The sequence below is a fragment of the Pinus tabuliformis genome, chromosome 4_2, assembly GCF_031772625.1.
Source record: "Pinus tabuliformis cultivar Carrire ecotype Pingquan chromosome 4_2, CPIR1, whole genome shotgun sequence".
In the NCBI taxonomy this organism is placed as follows: domain Eukaryota; kingdom Viridiplantae; phylum Streptophyta; class Pinopsida; order Pinales; family Pinaceae; genus Pinus; species Pinus tabuliformis.
The window spans coordinates 1,027,924,290-1,027,941,339 of NC_142304.1; positions in this window are offsets into that span (position 1 = coordinate 1,027,924,290).

Sequence of the window (17,050 nt, forward strand, 5' to 3'; positions counted from 1 at the left end):
GTATCATTTTCTAAGACATGTGATCGATGGCGGAAAAGTAGCTCTTCAAAAGGTCCATACGCGAGAGAATTGTGTAGACATGTTCACAAAGCCAGTTACAATAGAGAAGCTACGGTGGTGTTTAACTTCTCTTGGCTTGCAGAAAAGATGATGAATGGGCATGGGAATGGGCAAGGGATTAGGAAAATTGTTGTTAAGGTGGAGTTTGTTAGTTTGACAACGAATTAGTAATTTTGGGTAAAATGTAATTAGTCAGTTTTATACCGAATTGTCAGTTATGTAACGGAGGTCGATGATATAAAACTGGTGAATGCCCATGAAATGTAAGTGTGTGGAGAATCATTGTTGATTTAATATATTCCAATCCCTTGCCCCGTGGATGTTTCCTTGACACATTGTCGAGGTTTTACCACGTAAATCCTGTGTCTTTGTGTGTGTTTGGTTTCCAATTAGTTATGGTGTTTTCTTGGTCAATATATAACTGAATGTGTGTAATTCTTTCATATTTCTCCTTCTATTTCACCAACAATTCCTCCTCGTCCTCGACCTTGCCCTTGAAATCTAGCGCGCACCATCCTCGCAGTTGGGTCGAGGGCTCACGTTTCTGTCTGCATCCTATAGGCTGGGGTCCGATCCATCATCAACTCGTAGCTGCGACAAGTACGCTCGTTGTGGCCTACTGACCTGCAGAAATTACAAAACAACTGCTGGGGAGTTTGTGTGTTCTTTCCTCCTATCTGATAGATCGCGCACCATAGCGCGGGTGTCGCACTCGACCCTGCCTGCGCCTCTAGTCTCAACAGTATTGGCCCCCCTCTTGCCAAGTAGTTCGCGAATATTAGACAGTGATCCTTGTCATGGCCCTGGCCCTTGCATTTTATGCACCATACTTCCTTGCGCACATCTGGCCGTGATGCCCTATCCTGCTTCAAGCTCTGCATTTCTAAGTAGAGAATCTGTAGTTGTGCGTGGATTTGTTGAACTCCCAATGCCAGATCCTGTATCCGTGTCTCATGCAACCTCATTGCCATTTCCAGCGCTTCGGCCTGGGTAGAAAGTTTCTGTTGTGATAGCGTCGTCCTTAGGTGCGGTGTTAGAGATGCCACAAACCAGGCGCGATGTTGTGCATCCGTGAGCGTCATATTAGCCTCGCGGATTATACTCTTCAGCCGCTGATCCAGATCCCGGGGGTCTCACCTGGAAGCATCGCGATTTATTTAAACCCGATGATTGACTGTGTCTCTGATTTCGGCAGGCTAAATTCTCTGTTCAACGCATTTTGGATCTCTGTTATTTCTGCATTTGGGTGATCATTGGAGTGCTTGATATTCCATGTCAACGCGCGATCCTGCAGTGCTCTCACCAATGTAGCCTTCTTAACGTTGTCGTATGTGACTGGTGGGCTCCAGTATTGTAGCAATAATGCTACAACTCCTGGGGCTTCCTATCTCTAATTTTATCAACCCGGTAGTTCGTACAAACTTGGAAGCGACGGTGCTGTATGCACAAGTACTAGCTCTTGTCGCAGCTGTCACTTGGTCAGCTGGCACAAGTCCGCTAGGGCTCAAGCCAACTTCTATATGCTCTCAGAAGAAGCTTTCTAAATGATGGACGAAGGCTATCTCAAAGGAAATTAATCTACTTTGCAAAAATGAACTGAAAGCCAACCAAAACATGGAAACCCTAGTAAACCCTAATCTGACTAGCTTAATCTCTATGATGCAATGGTGGGAGTGCAAATGTCTAAGAATGATGCCATTACTGCTAGTGATATGAAATGCATGAACTTAAACTACTTCCATTGAAAAGAACATTGTTTTTGTATTTTTGCTTAAGTGGTTGGAGTGATTATGATTTTGTTTCTTATTAGGGTTTGGCTGTGCAGAGGTGGTGCGAAGGGAGAGAAAGCTTGGGAAAGGTCAGGAGGGCTAGGAGAGGTCCCAGGGGATCCCTAGCATCAATCCACAGAAGTCCACAATGTTCAGGTGCTCGACAACCGAGTTTGCAGGCTTCTACAGGATGTCTGCAGGGGATCCTACAGGAAACTCAGGAATTCTACAGGATGTTCTGCTAACTTCTACAGGATGTGTTGTAGTTGGAGTTTTGGTTGATGGATGAGTGGATGAGTGGTATGAGTGGATGGGTAAGGTGAAGGAGGAGTTTTTGGTGGCTCAGGGACAGAGATCTGAGGTGAGGAAAGAGTGAGTACAGTTGGTTGGTGAATAGAAGGGTGGAAGCAAGGAAAAGTTAAAAAGATGGAGCTACATGAGAAGTAGAAGGGTTGGAAGGCTAACGAGCTGAACAGAGGTCGAGCAGGTGGCTTTAGGCGTGGTTGAGAAGAAGAAGAACACGATAACGTGATGCTATGCAGTGTAAAAGAAACAAATCCTCTATATCTTGCACAAAACCGAGAATTCCATCAACCTATTCTAACTGTGTTATTAAACCAATGAACAGCAATGTAAAGTGTGGAGAAAAATCGTGCATGGTGTTGGAACGAAGCAGTAGTGCTCAAGAGCAAAATGCATGGATGGATCTACAATTGCAATGACTGTGTGGTAGCTTGCATGAAAGCATAAGACTGCGTTTTTGGTGGTTGGTACAACCCACACCCCCAATCTCTAAACAGAGATGGCAGCGAGTGCACTATCAACCTTTTTTGGAGCTCTAATGAATTACAATCCTCCTACTCTAATCTAAGCAACTGAAAGCACTTGAACTGTAAACTAATCCTACTCAATCACATAAAAGAAATCAAATCAGCAGACTGTAAATTCTAAATGCATGTCAAAACAGAGGAATAAAGTGCTGAAAGGAAAGTTAAATAACAATACAAGGAAGAGGAGGTCTATTGCTCTCAGGTTGGGCCCTAACCTGAGAGCTATAGCTCCCTTAAAAACCCAGAATTAGACCCAAATCTGCATGCCTTTATTCATAACCAAAAATCTGATGTCATGCCAAAACTGGCTTACAAAAATAACCAACACCGAGCTGTAGCTCGTACTTCGAAATTACAATAGTAATGAAAAAGTTCAAAAAGCTCCTATCAAAGGCTACGGCCTCAGTATTTATGCAAAATGATAATCCAACAGGTTTCCTTGATTTGTGGAGCTCGGCTGTCCAACTGAAAGTTAAACTGCTGATCCTGTAGAACAGTTGTAACTGTTGTTCCTGTAGAACGGTTGGCTGCCTCTAAGCTTGGTGGGGAGATTGGTTGGAGCTCGGAGCTATGGTGGGAATCACGAGGAAGGTCCCCAAGACTGTGGACATCCTCTCCTAAAAACCAGCAGTGCCACCTTACTGTCTCCTTGTCTCCTTTTTCGTGGTCTTTGCTCCCTTTTAATGCCAAAAACCTGAAATCATCATGTATTAGTCACGTAGATAGAATGCCTACCCTTCTTCCTACAAACAACACGAATAAACCAAGAAATGAATGCATAAGCAATAAAAGATGAATGGTTTGAGCAAAGCAAGTAGGCCAAATGAGCCCAAATTGTACCAAAAATTGGGGCTCATCATCACCCCCCAGCTAAACTATTTGCTCATCCTTGAGCAACTTTGCTTTGGCTCCTCGTCTTTGGCCGAGAACTAGAGCCCGGAGCATGCTCTTCCTTTCCTGTTTTTGGTGGCCCTGCCTTTTCTGCCCCTGGTGGTGACGAGGGTGGCGCTTCTTCCCCCTTTTCCATTTCCTTGAGCCGGGCTTCGGAAGGCGATTGGCCTATTTTTCGTGTCCAGGAGGTTATTTTTGGGCTTCCCCTCTCGGAGGTGGCTGATGTTTTAGAGGGGGTTCTTGCACTGGGTGAAGTAGGGACATCCCCTAAAATGGTTTGGCTGCTGGATGGAGGCTGCGGCTTGCCCGTGTTTATCCTCTTACTTCTCCTGGCTTCAGATGGTAGAGGGGTCTCCCTCTCTCTCTTCTCCTTCGGCTTTGGAGGTGTACTGAGGGCGGCCAGCACAGCTGCTGCCTCCTTTTCGAGAATACCAGCCTTCTCTTTCTTGTGTTTTGCTTTCTCAGAGCTCCTTGTAGAGGGCCCCTTCTTTTCAGATTTCGGGCTTCCTATAGAAGACCCTGCTTTGCCCACTTCTAGGCCTTCTGTAGAAGATCCTTTCTTTACCAACTTTGGGCTTCCAGTAGAAGACTCGGGTTTAGCCTCTCGGGCTTCCTGTAAAAGCCCCTACTTTGGTAATCTTCGGGCTTCCTGTAGAAGCCCCTTTTTCCAATTTCGGGCTTCCTGTAGAAGCCTTTGTCTCTGTTTTTGGGCTTCCTGTAGAAGCCTGTTTCTCAATGATTTTCGGGCTTCCTGTAGAAGCCTGTTTCTGTTTTCCTGTAGACACAGGTGTCTCCACCTTTGCTTGCTTAGCTGCCTGAATTTTGCTTTTTGCTTGGGTTGCAGGTGCTGATGAGGTACTTGGGCTGACGTGGACCACCTCAGCTTTATCCATTCTGCTCTTCAGCCTCTTTTCTCTTGCTGACAAGATAGGTGTGCCACCTTTTTCTTTGTCATCCTTTTCCTCATGCTTCTTCTTTTGTTCTTTCTTCTGCACTGTGGTCGGGATCTTCTGGCCTTTTCCTCCCTTTTCCTCGGCCACTACTTCTTGTTCCTCACTGCCGGAAGAACCCGTTTCTTCGATCAACATTTTAATGTCTCCATCTCTTGTCAAATTCTGTAAGGATTCCCATGAGAGGGGAACCTTATATGAATGCAGCGCATCCTCCACAAGAAGCTTTATCAACCCATGGTGGGCTATCTGATCCGGTATGCCCTCTTTCAGCTTTGTGGCACACTCCATTAGAGACTACAATAGGAAATAAGGGATGCTCAGTTTTTGTTCTACAGGAAGATCAATCCGGTGCCTCAATTTAGTGAGCAATCGAAAGTGATATGCATACACGATGCTAAAACGGCCTTCACAAGTTATATATTTCATGATTTGCAAACTGACTTCATTCCATGGTGGCAACAGACTCGTTCTTCGCACCCCATTTTTGTCCTCTGAGAATTCCTCCTCAGGTGGAAAGAATTCCTTCTTGGCTTGCTGGCTCAACTTTCTTTCTTCCTTATCCCATGGCAAACCCATCGGAAGTTCAGTGATCCGACTGATATGTTGTGGGGTGAGCTTGAGGCTTAGACCTCTGAAGTTCACTGTGGCCAGTGTCTGGGATTTCAGCCTCAGAGCCTGCAAGAATTCTTCGGCCACTTCATCATCGTAACCCTGCAGCTTATCAAAAAAAGACATCCATTGTGCTTGTGTGAAGAGCTCTACCACTTCCTGGTTTTCCCTTAATTTGGCTGAATCAGTGGGTTCTCGTCTAATAAACCCACCCGGCACAATGAACACGGTTGTTTTAACTAAAGGTGGCAAATGCGAAAGAGATTTGGTCTATTGAGACAGAGCATGCACATAATCCACAAAATTTAACCCTGCGGATCTCAACACAGTCTAATTACACTGACATCCTATAGAACGACAGTATAGGCATAGCAAACAACAATCTCACCAATATCTTTATGACCAGACTGTGGACGATGATCCTGCCACCTTTGAAAACCAATTGCATGAAGAGTTTCAGGGTTACCTTTTTCTGTCACCTTTTTTTACGTGGGGAACCCGCCTTCCTATAGAACTGCGTCCCTGTAGAGACTGTGTTCCTGTAGAAACTGTGTTCCTGTAGGAACTGTGTTCCTGTAGGAGCAGTGCGCAAATTTCGGGGAGGACTGTAGTTGGCTTGCGCTCGAGGTGTGCTTCACCGGCGTTCTGGTAGCCAAAAGCTCGGCGTATCAAAGTGCAGAAGAGGTCATAATAGCCACTTGAGTTTGAAATGGTGGTTGATAAATGTATGCGCACAATCTAGCCGATTAGATTTTGAATCGGTGCAATCCGTGGTGCAGGGGGTGAGCTGTCCCCGCCGGACCATTGGGCGACGTCATCCATCATTCGCCTGCGTATTCACTTGTTGCCGCATTCATTCCCACAGATTTGTCGCTGCCTCTTTCTGTTAAACTCATTGCTTCCGACTGGAGTGTTCTCACGTGCGTGCTGCTCATTCTCTTTGTCGTGGCCGCCACCCAAACATCCAACTATACCATAACTAGCCGACGTGGCCAGTCGACTGGCCATACGGCCGCTCAACCATTCACTTTTACATTGTGCAAACAATTCAAAGTAAAATTCATGCGATTTGATGGAAGGAAGGGTCGAGACACTTACCTGCGTGGCTGCACACGATCTTTCCAGTTTTTGGACGATGGTGAGTGGATCTACCTGCTGCATGCGAACTTACACAGACCCGGAGGCTCATGGTTACAGGCTGCCGACAATGGAGTGGATGCTTTGGTTGCATGCGCCTGCGTTTCATTGCAGATGGCGGTGCTGTGAATGGTATCCACTCTAGCAGGTTTAACTGTTACAGGATTCCCGCGGGGTGTCTCGTATCAGTTCTTCCTCCTTGGGTGCATGCTGCACGACGGAGGATCTGGCCTTTCGATCACGCTCCCGGAGCTTCTGATGCCTGTGGTATGAAATCTCAGTACTTGTTTATCTTTGAAAATGGCTTTTCCCGCGAGAACTCATCGATCTGCTTTGCTGGTGCAGGGAACTTGGTTGCATGTCGACAAGGATGGTGGAGCAAGGTAACAGCAATGTGCAAGGGTGCCAACAGAGGCTTGCATGCGTCCAAACCGATCCTTAGTCGCTAGATCTCCTTTTAAAATGAATTCTGGGCCGTCCCAAACTTCTACAGGAAGTTTCCTGTAGAACACAGAGCTTCCTGTAGAAAGTTCGGGCTTCCTGTAGAAAGTCTGCACTTTCCTATAGAAAATCCGCGTCTTCCTGTAGAAAGACTGCATCTTCCTGTAGAAGATTCAAACCATGATAAAATTGCACATACTTTTGAAAAAACATGGGTATCCTTGGAGGAGGTGCTGGTGAGGTCCCTTGACAGCATGATAAGGACCCTTGGCTTTGAGTTGAGAGGCTTCCTCTCCTCCATAGAACATCTGCAACCTGCATGCAATTTTACCATATTTTGCTTATTGTTTTTTTCTTTTTTTTTTCTCTCTTTTTTTTCTCTTTTTTTTTGAAAGATAACAGGGGCGCCTCAAAGAGGTTTTCACTCGTGCCATCTGCCCTGAGCGCCTCAGAGAAGTTTTCACTCAAGGATCTTTTTCAAACCTTTTCCTTTTTTCTTTTTTTTTTTTGAAAGACAATAGGGGCGCCTCAATGAGGTTTTAACCCCTACCACCTGCCTTGGGCGCCTCAGAAAGGTTTTCACCCAAGGATCTTTTATTATTATTTTTCTCTTTTTTTTTTTTTTTTTTTTTTTTTTTTTTTTTTAGATTCTTCAGGGTATGCCCAAAGCAGAGGCAGAACCCTTCTCTATGACCAACACTGCCCTCTCCATAGTTTTGATGAACTCTTGTCTTGAGGGAGGCTTCCTGTAGATCTTCAATCGATGCCCATTGACAAGCATGGGGGTGGCTTCCTCATCAATGGTCCTAGTAAGCACAGATCCATTGTCATGACATTTTTCCACTGAATATGGCCCTAGCCATCTGGTTCTCAGCTTTCCCTTGAAATCCTTGTATCTGGAGTCATACAACAAAGCCCAATCTCCCGGCTGAAATTTCTTGTCATGGAGATGTTGGTCATGCCACACCTTTCTCTGAAATTGAACCACTTCTGAGTGAAGGAGGGCCTACATTCGGTGCTCATCCAGGCCATTCAGCTGCAATAGCCTTTCTTGTTGTGCATGGCTGAGATCTAGGTCCAGCTGAGCTGCCATCCTCAAAGTGCTGTATTCAAACTCAATGGATAGCAAAGCTTTCTTCCCATAGACCAGCTCATAAGGTGTGAAGCCGGTGGTGGTCTTCCAAGTGGTGTTGTAAGCCCATGTGGCTTCAACCAGGCGATCTGCCCAGTCCTTTCTGCTGCTGCTCACCACCTTAGTCAAGATCCCTTCCAATGCTCTATTGGTGACTTCCACCTGCCCATTTGCTTGAGGGTGATAAGGGGTGGAAGTCCTATGCTTGATCTTGTGATGAGCTAGTAGATCTTCAACCAGGTTGGATGTGAACTGGCTCCCTTGATCAGTGACCAGCTCTCTTGGATAGCCAAACTTATAGAAGATGTTTTCTCTTAGGAACTCGGCCACCTTTTCTTCTGTTGCTGCTTTGATTGCTTTAGTCTCTGCCCACTTTGTCAAATAGTCAGTACACACAATGATGTAAGACCTTTGCCTCGAAGAAGGGTTGATTGGGCCCACAAAGTCCTGTTGTGGCCAGCAACAACCCCCCCCCTAATTCAGCCTAATATCAGTCATGATGATAGATTGAATAGTGGACCCTTAGTTAATTTTCGAAAAACAAAGACTTCTTTTGAAATTACAAGCATAAAACGTAGAAAAAGGTCCTTGGACGATTTAAGCCTAAAACTATGTTCATAAAAGAAAATCTCTAAGAGTTGCATCACGAAAAAGATAAAAAACACCTTCGTTCCCTCTCTAAAAAATGCTAATATGCGCATCGCCTCGGCGTTGATGAACAACATCGCATCGCAATACACTAGCCTCCATAAAGAAAAACTTGTAAACCCGCCGACCTGCGATCGTGCGATCGCGCGATCGCACATCGCAGAAACTAGGCGAAGTACGTTGGCAAGCATTGAATTGTTGCGATCTGCGATATTGCGATCACTGCCATTTTCGATCGTGCGATATGTGAGGATGCGCTGGCAAGTCATAAAAGCACCTCGGTACGACTCTTTCGGGCACGCCACCCAAAGAAAATCCACTTACCATTATCTGACTTGGAAATTATGCGCATTCAATGTTAGTAATGAATTAGTTGTCAATTATTAAGTGGCATGAAGACGCGTGCCTTAATGTGGATTTTGCTTCACGTAAGGTGGCGTATCTAATCTATCTCTTGCATTTAACGCCTTCTCATCACCTTTCTGATCGATCTTTCCGTTTCGCTCTTAACTTGCAGGAGCAAAACTCGAAGGCAAAACTGAACAGAAACGTTAAGCGAGATGGGGAAGAAGAACAAAGCTCATAGCTCAGAGGCAAGGGAAAAGACCAAAGAGATGGCGCCCCTCTACACAGACACTGCATGCAATAAGGATGTGGGCATCTCAACCTGGGAAGGGATGTATAGGATATTGGAGGAAGAAAATCCGAGAATAATCAAAGCAACTCCTGCTGTCCCGGATGCATTACGTTCTTCAGAAGCATCCCTGGAAGACCTAGCATGTTCTTTCCTCCACAGAATTGCAGCAAGGCCGAAGATCCTGCCATACACAGACATGATCAAATGGATACTAGATGATGCGGAGTTGCACCAGAGACAGTTCAAAGCCTAGGGACATGGGATCGTAGCAGCGTTTGCAGCTCAAGACCTAAGGCTCATGTATCATTTACCTGAGCCGCAAGCGACCTACAATGCAGAATTCGTTACGAAGTTCATAGCAGAAAATCCCAACTTATCTGATACCACTAAGGAGTGGTCAAAAAGAGATGAACCATTGAAGAAAGATAAGAACGGTATGTATAGCAATGGTTCTCTTACTTCCCCATATTGTTTTGCTGCAGCTATGCTCTGTAGAATATTCGGTAAACCAGATATCAATAAATTTTCAACCGAATGGCTACCCCTGATCGATGCTGCAACTAACTCTAAGATAGTGGATTGAGCCAAAATCCTTTCTGACACTCTGTACACAGCGGTCCTCCACTACCATTCTAAAAGATCCCACTCCCAAGGAGTCTATCCGCCTTTTTATTTGTCTGCCTATATAATGGATTCTGTCTGTCTTGTATCCAAATTCCCTACCATGGGTTGGCAATGGACTACCCAGGACCCATTGCCTATTCATGTCTATCATAAAATTCTGTGGGATTCCCAGTTCGCCCCCCATTTTTACCAGATTTGCCATGGACTTATATTACCCATACATAGGATAATATACAATAAAGATCCCCCAAGATGCTCTCCCGAGGCACAGATTGATATCACCTCCATCGCAAGATGGTTTGGGGAAGAATGGTTTACCTATATCCGAGTTTTTGGAACCACAGTACCCCCGCATGTCCTACCCTTATATATCCCAGATATATTTTTGGCCCGAGAAATCGCTTATCAGACTTGTTCTGAAGGTGGTTTAACTAAGGACCTAAAGAACAAAAAGAAGGCCATTTGGCCTCAATTCCCAGTCACGTGTGGGGTCTTCTCTTTATTCGATGTAGGGCACGCTTTTGGTGAGGTGGAGAATGTGACGTGTCTCCAACTATTTAAACTCCCACCAAGGCCATTCGACCCAAATAAAGTGGCCCAGGAATTTACAACTAGCGTCAGGATAAGTGTGTTCTCTGGATAGAAAGATCTGTTTGACGATCTTTTTCAGGGAAAGAACTCGCTCGAAGAAGTTTTGTAGGAAGCACGATCGAGGCTGTCCTCGGACGACTTCTAGAAATTCACATTGTATAGAGAAACAAGGCTAGCTAACATTCCACTGGAAGGACTACGGATAGCTGCCAGAGAACCAACTCCAAGCGTCAGCCTCAGTGAACACTCCAGTGCCTCCAAATCTGATTCCAGCGTCGTGCAAGAAATATCTCCAGATCTTGAAGAGTCTGTCCGCAAAGAAGAAAGAAACGAAGAAACAATCAAGGACACAACTCAGTCAAGTTCGATGGCTCAGCAGCAAGTTGTCGCCTCGTCATCAAGAGAAGTTCCTCCCCCCGTCACCGAAGCACCTCTTGTTACAGTAGAATTAGATAAAGAATGGGAGACCTTCAATGAACTGATTAATCTTGAAGGTCAGGTCCCGAAAACACCTGTGGACAACACGCAGGTGGCGCAAGAGGTCCTCTCAACCATAGTCAGTAGCACCACAGAGATGGAGCATCTTTTTATCGCTCCATCCTCAGAACTTCTACTTAGCGTAGAAGAGATCCCTCCACTGGACGTATTCTACAGCCCATAGCACAAGGCAGTTGTAAGGAGACAAAGAAAGAAAAGAAAGCTTGCGGATGCACTAGCTCAAGATGCTGAACACCTAGATGTCTTGTGGAAAGATCCGAATAGCAATCCAACCGAAAAACTCACCAAGTTGTCTCAGATTGCAGGAGCATATGCTTCTGCGACCATCGACAAGGCTTCTGAAGTTCAGCAACTTCTAAAAGAACGTGAGAGTCAAATACAACTGCTGCAACGACAGTTGCAACAAGCCAATATAAACGCTGAAGCTTCCAAGCAGCTTGAAAGACTACAAGAAGACTTTCGCCAGATGCAGCTGAGCCACCAAAGAAGTATTGAAGAAAAGGAAAAGCAACTGCAGACGGTGCGAGAAATGCACAAGGATGAACCCAAGCTAACAGAATTTCTTTCAAAGTCCATCAGCTTAAACGGCCAACTGTCACAGCAATAGGAAGACATGGTACGTAGAATATCACAGTGGAGGCATTTTTGTGTGCTGAGCGACAAGATCACCAGCCAGGTAGTGGAACTACGGAATGACTATGACCAGGCCAACAAAAGAGTAACAAAATATCTGGCTTGGCAAAATGACGAGGAAGGGAAGAAAGCAGGGGCGCCTAAGATTAATGAAAATCACAAAGACTTGCTCTTCAACAAATGGGATGAGCAAATAACACAGGCGGAGCAGGCAGCAGAGTCAGCGGCAACACAGGCGACCATACTTATCGATTGTGTAAATGAAAATTTGCACAGAGCTAATTTGATTTCAGAGTCCACCCCGGGATACTTACCAAGTGCGTTACATATGGGAGCAGAATGGAAGCAGAAAGCACAGGCAAATGGGAAGACAATTCAGGCATTGGCTAGGTTAAATTGGGAAAGTTACTGGACTTACTTAGTTAAGCCTCACAGCCAATGCATGACGGTAAGGTGCATCATGAACGCGGCCGAGAAAGTAGCGCCAGCTCTTATGGACGTTGTTTTCGCAGCCCAACTAAGCACGGAAGTCGGCCAACCGACTCTTCTCAAGCCCATGCTTGATAACTGCAATTTCAGGGACCAAATTAAGAAGTAATTTCAATTTAGAAAGTTGTTTTTCTTTTTGTTTTACTGAATTAGAAAAAGGGCGGTCATTTGAGAGCCGTATCCTAAATTTTGTAATAATACTATTATTAGGATTAGATAGTAGTATTTGAACCCTTCTCATTGCATTGGAGAAGGGTCCAGAAATTTGTCAAAAACTTGTCCTCAGAACATGCACTTCTGCACCCTCAGAGGAGGTTTTGATGAATGGAAGGATCGTGATTTATTTATGTTTGCATTTTTATGTCTGCTACTGATGTTGCACTTCTGTACTCTTGGTAGATGTTAGAAGCAAGTAGAGGTAGATCGTTATTGTTTGAAGTCTATGAGTAAGAATTAGTCATTAATGGTACTTTTATCTCTTGATTAATTTCTGCTTGTATTCTTAAAGCGATATACAGCTGATATTGTTTGCATGCTAATGTATGAATATATAAGTTATCATTTGGCACTTCTGTACGGTGGATTTATCTATTCATGCTTAATATGCGAATGATTTGATTATGCGATGTGCTGTTCACAACCGCTCTGCCTAACTTCTTATGCAGAATGGTTTATCTTTATTGATTTATATTCTGATATCAGTTGAATGATCTTTATTACCAGCTGCTGTTAGAAATCTTTCTAGATCGCATAACAAAAGAAACATCCCGGGTTAATGTAAATTATGTGTGTTGTTTTTCATTTGATTATAGTAATTTAGATTCAAGTTTGCAAGATAGATTTACAGTAGTTTTAGAACGTTTCTTAGAAGTAACCTAACCAAAATTCCATACACACACACATACACATCCCATGCATCGGGAAGCTGGTCCCGTTATCCCCAGTCGGACCCGCTACTCCAAACGGGCAAGGAGCCACCAACCAGGCTCCGGACCGGGTGGGTATCCCCCTTGTTGTTGACCCGACTTCGGGGCCCTCAACATTTGTGGCGCTAGAAGGAGGGCCTGAGCCTATTGTCTGTTGGAATATTTTTAAAACTAAAAGAGGATGTCTACTCACAGAATTCCCATTTGGAGTTGCATCCATGTTCCTACATCTTCCAACACTCCACCGGATGTGGTAAGACTATTATCTCAGGTAAAATTTAATGGTGAGAATAATTCTTCTGCATTTCATCACGCCTTACAGTTCATTCATAGAGTCTCTAGTGCTGATATTCAGAAAATTGACGAAGGCGTTTTATGCAGGATTTTTACTCTCACATTCACAGCAGAAGCTAGGAAATGGTGCAGAAACCTCCCAGCTGCATCAGTCCACAGCTGGGACCAACTCGTTAAAGCTTTCATCTTGGAATTTGATTGCTATGAATACGACCAGGTGTATGATGAAATCGACTATCTGCGAAAACACGATGAACCCGTGAGGGATTTCAATATACGATTTCATCTTAAATGCCTACAATATGATCTTGAGGATGAGCTCACAGATGAAGAATCTTCGGATTGTGATGAAGTTTCCATACCTCCTGTACCTGAACAAACAGAATTTAGCCTAGGAGTTTTGCATGCTCTGACATCAAAAGAAGAAAGCGAAAGTACTGAAGAGGAAAGCACCCTGACACCAGAAGACGACTTTAAAATAAAGTCAAACAGTATTTTTTCGAATCAAATACTGATGCCAAGGTTAGATCCATCCACCGTTTCTTTTTCGAAAAGTATCGACGAAAAAAGGTATGATCTAAAGCCTGATACTTATTGTGGATCTGATGAACGAGATTTATTTAATGTTTTTAAATGCATTTTTCCAGATCCACACTTTTCTCTTTACCCTGATGTTTTTAGTAGTAACAATCTTCTCCCTCATAATATCAAGTCTATTCCATCAGAGGATTATTCAAACAAGACATCGTTGGGTTTCCGAAATAAAGAGACCAATATATCACAGCCTACGATTTATACCAAACAAGAGCTGCCTCATCTCCCTTGTCTAAAAACACATAATGAAAAAGAGGAACATAGGGAAAATGGTAAAGTCTTTCGAGATAATTGTTGTGATAATTGTGATAATGTCGAATTGTCACAAGTAACTCAATTAGGGTCAGATCATAAGAAACATCTTAAATCAGAAGCTATCCCATCTAACCCTCATCTCAAAGCAAAATCCCATTTGAATGATTTTACTATCCACGACGATGCTCCTATCTATGATTCATATCCAGAGGAGGTCTCCATCCCTGATCGCAATCATGATTTAATTCCTAATTCGCAGAACCCGGCCAGTTCTTGTGAAAAGCAGAAAGTTACAAGTAACTCCCAGACGTGTGACGCCACTGTATATATAGCTACCCAATCTTTTCTTTTTCGCTTACATTCCTTTTGTACAAAATCGGACTTCTTTTTAAAACTCCAAAATTTTGATAGATTAGATTTTGGCGATTTATGTAAAAAAACTTTCATTTCAAGCGAGATCGCTAAAAATTCAGAATTAACAATCAACGGGTTACAAGCCATTGAAATTGAAGAACCTATTTCACGGTTCGGCTTGTTATCCTTACTATTGAAAGATCACCCATTTACAAAAGAAATTCATCCCAATTTTTGTGATCCAATAGGTATTCGGTTGGAAGAAACCTATCATAAGAAGATGAAATCAGACAAGATTCCAACTAGATTCACGGTTCCTTACCCCCTAACCAACAAGTTCTACCCAAGGGGAATTCAATTAAATTTTTTTATGCTCGGGCGATCTATGCGGCTAGGAATAATAATGAATCGTTGGTTCCATTGGAAATACCATTTTTCTTAGCTATTTCCTGTACATAATCAGAGTAGGAGTAGTGGTAATTTAGATAGGATATTAGTTTGCTTCCAATAAAGATAGGCAGTGTCAGTTGTATTCTCTACATGACCCTAGATAACAATTGCCTATCCAAAATAAAGTTTGTTCTGGCTAAACAGTACCTTGTCTCTGTTAAATATTTTGGAATTTCGGCTCTTATGAACAGCTAATCCTGTGGGAGTCTGGCCTTTATTATCAATAGATCTTTAACCCAGAGATGATGTTAAAGTTCAAACCCAGAAAATTTTTAAAGAAAGTTATCTCAGTGAGGAATTCGTTTTAGATCAGCACAATGAAAGGTATCAATATTAGAATAAAGATTCTCTGTAAAAGCAGCCATTATCAAAAGCAACCCTATCATTGTCGTCCAGAACTTTCTTAAGGAAAGAGAATTTGACTTCCTCCTTGCTAAAGGAAAATGCAACGTTCAGAGAAATGACCCAGAAAGATGATATATCTCAAAGAATAAGAGGTCTCATCACGAGCCGACTTATCATAATCACAAATGTTATAACTTGCTGACTTTGCCAAAACTGTCTACCAAAACAGGGCAACGACTCAAGATTGTTGCGATCAAAAGACAAGGGGTCTCATCACGAGCCAGCTTGTTCAGCAAAAGTATAAATCGAGTGAATGATTGTGTCATAATTTGGCCACCAAACCAAGACATTGTTCTTTAGAGAATAAAAAAGGAAAAAGCATCAGCAAAGGTATATTTCTTTTGAAAAAGTTGTTAAAAAACCCAAAGCTGGATAAAGGATCATTCCTGGATAATAGGTAACCCTGTCGAGGCTATGGACGCCTGCTGGCAGCAGTGGCTCTACCTGCGACAAAAGGGCATTCTTAAAAAGGGGTTGATACATAAGAGAACTCTTTATTTCTATGTCTTAACAAGACCAAGTAGTAACTGATCTAAACTCGGAAAACAACCTGGGAATGCAAGTAATTGAAATAAGATGGGGATAAAACAAAACATCATTGATGCTTTGAAGTATTGTTTGTTGTTATCTTTTTATAATAAAGTTCGAATTCCCTGAGAAAATTTTTAAAAGAAAAGTCCGAAAACATCAATAGAAAAAGAGCAAAGATAACTGGTTCTCCCAAGTGAATCGCCAATTGTTGTGGCCAGCAACAACCCCCCCCCCCTAATTCAGCCTAATATCAGTCATGATGATAGATTGAATAGGGGACCCTTAGTTAATTTTCGAAAAACAAAGACTTCTTTTGAAATTACAAGCATAAAACGTAGAAAAAGGTCCTTGGACGATTTAAGCCTAAAACTATGTTCATAAAAGCAAATCTCTAAGAGTTGCATCACGAAAAAGATAAAAAACACCTTCGTTCCCTCTCTAAAAAATGCTAATATGCGCATCGCCTCGGCGTTGATGAACAACATCGCATCGCAATACACTAGCCTCCATAAAGAAAAACTTGTAAACCCGCCGACCTGCGATCGTGCGATCGGTCGATCGCACATCGCAGAAACTAGGCGAAGTACGTTGGCAAGCATTGAATTGTTGCGATCTGCGATATGAAGATCTGTGATATTGCGATCACTGCCATTTGCGATCGTCCGATATGCGAGGATGCGCTGGCAAGTCATAAAAGCACCTCGGTACGACTCTTTCGGGCACGCCACCCAAAGAAAATCCACTTACCATTATCTGACTTGGAAATTATGCGCATTCAATGTTAGTAATGAATTAGTTGTCAGTTATTAAGTGGCATGAAGACACGTGCCTTAATGCGGATTTTTCTTCACGTAAGGTGGCATATCTAATCTATCTCTTGCATTTAACGCATTCTCATCACCTTTCTGATCGATCTTTCGGTTTCGCTCTTAACTTGCAGGAGCAAAACTCGAAGGCAAAACCGAACAGAAACGTTAAGCGAGATGGGGAAGAAGAACAAAGCTCAGAGCTCAGAGGCAAGGGAAAAGACCAAAGAGATGGCGCCCCTCTACACAGACACTGCATGCAATAAGGATGCGGGCATCTCAACCTGGGAAGGCATGTATAGGATATTGGAGGCTTCCTCTCCTCCATAGAACATCTGCAACCTGCATGCAATTTTACCATATTTTGCTTATTGTTTTTTTCTCTTTTTTTTCTCTTTTTTTTTGAAAGATAACAGGGGCGCCTCAAAGAGGTTTTCACCCGTGCCATCTGCCCTGAGCGCCTCAGAGAGGTTTTCACTCAAGGATCTTTTTC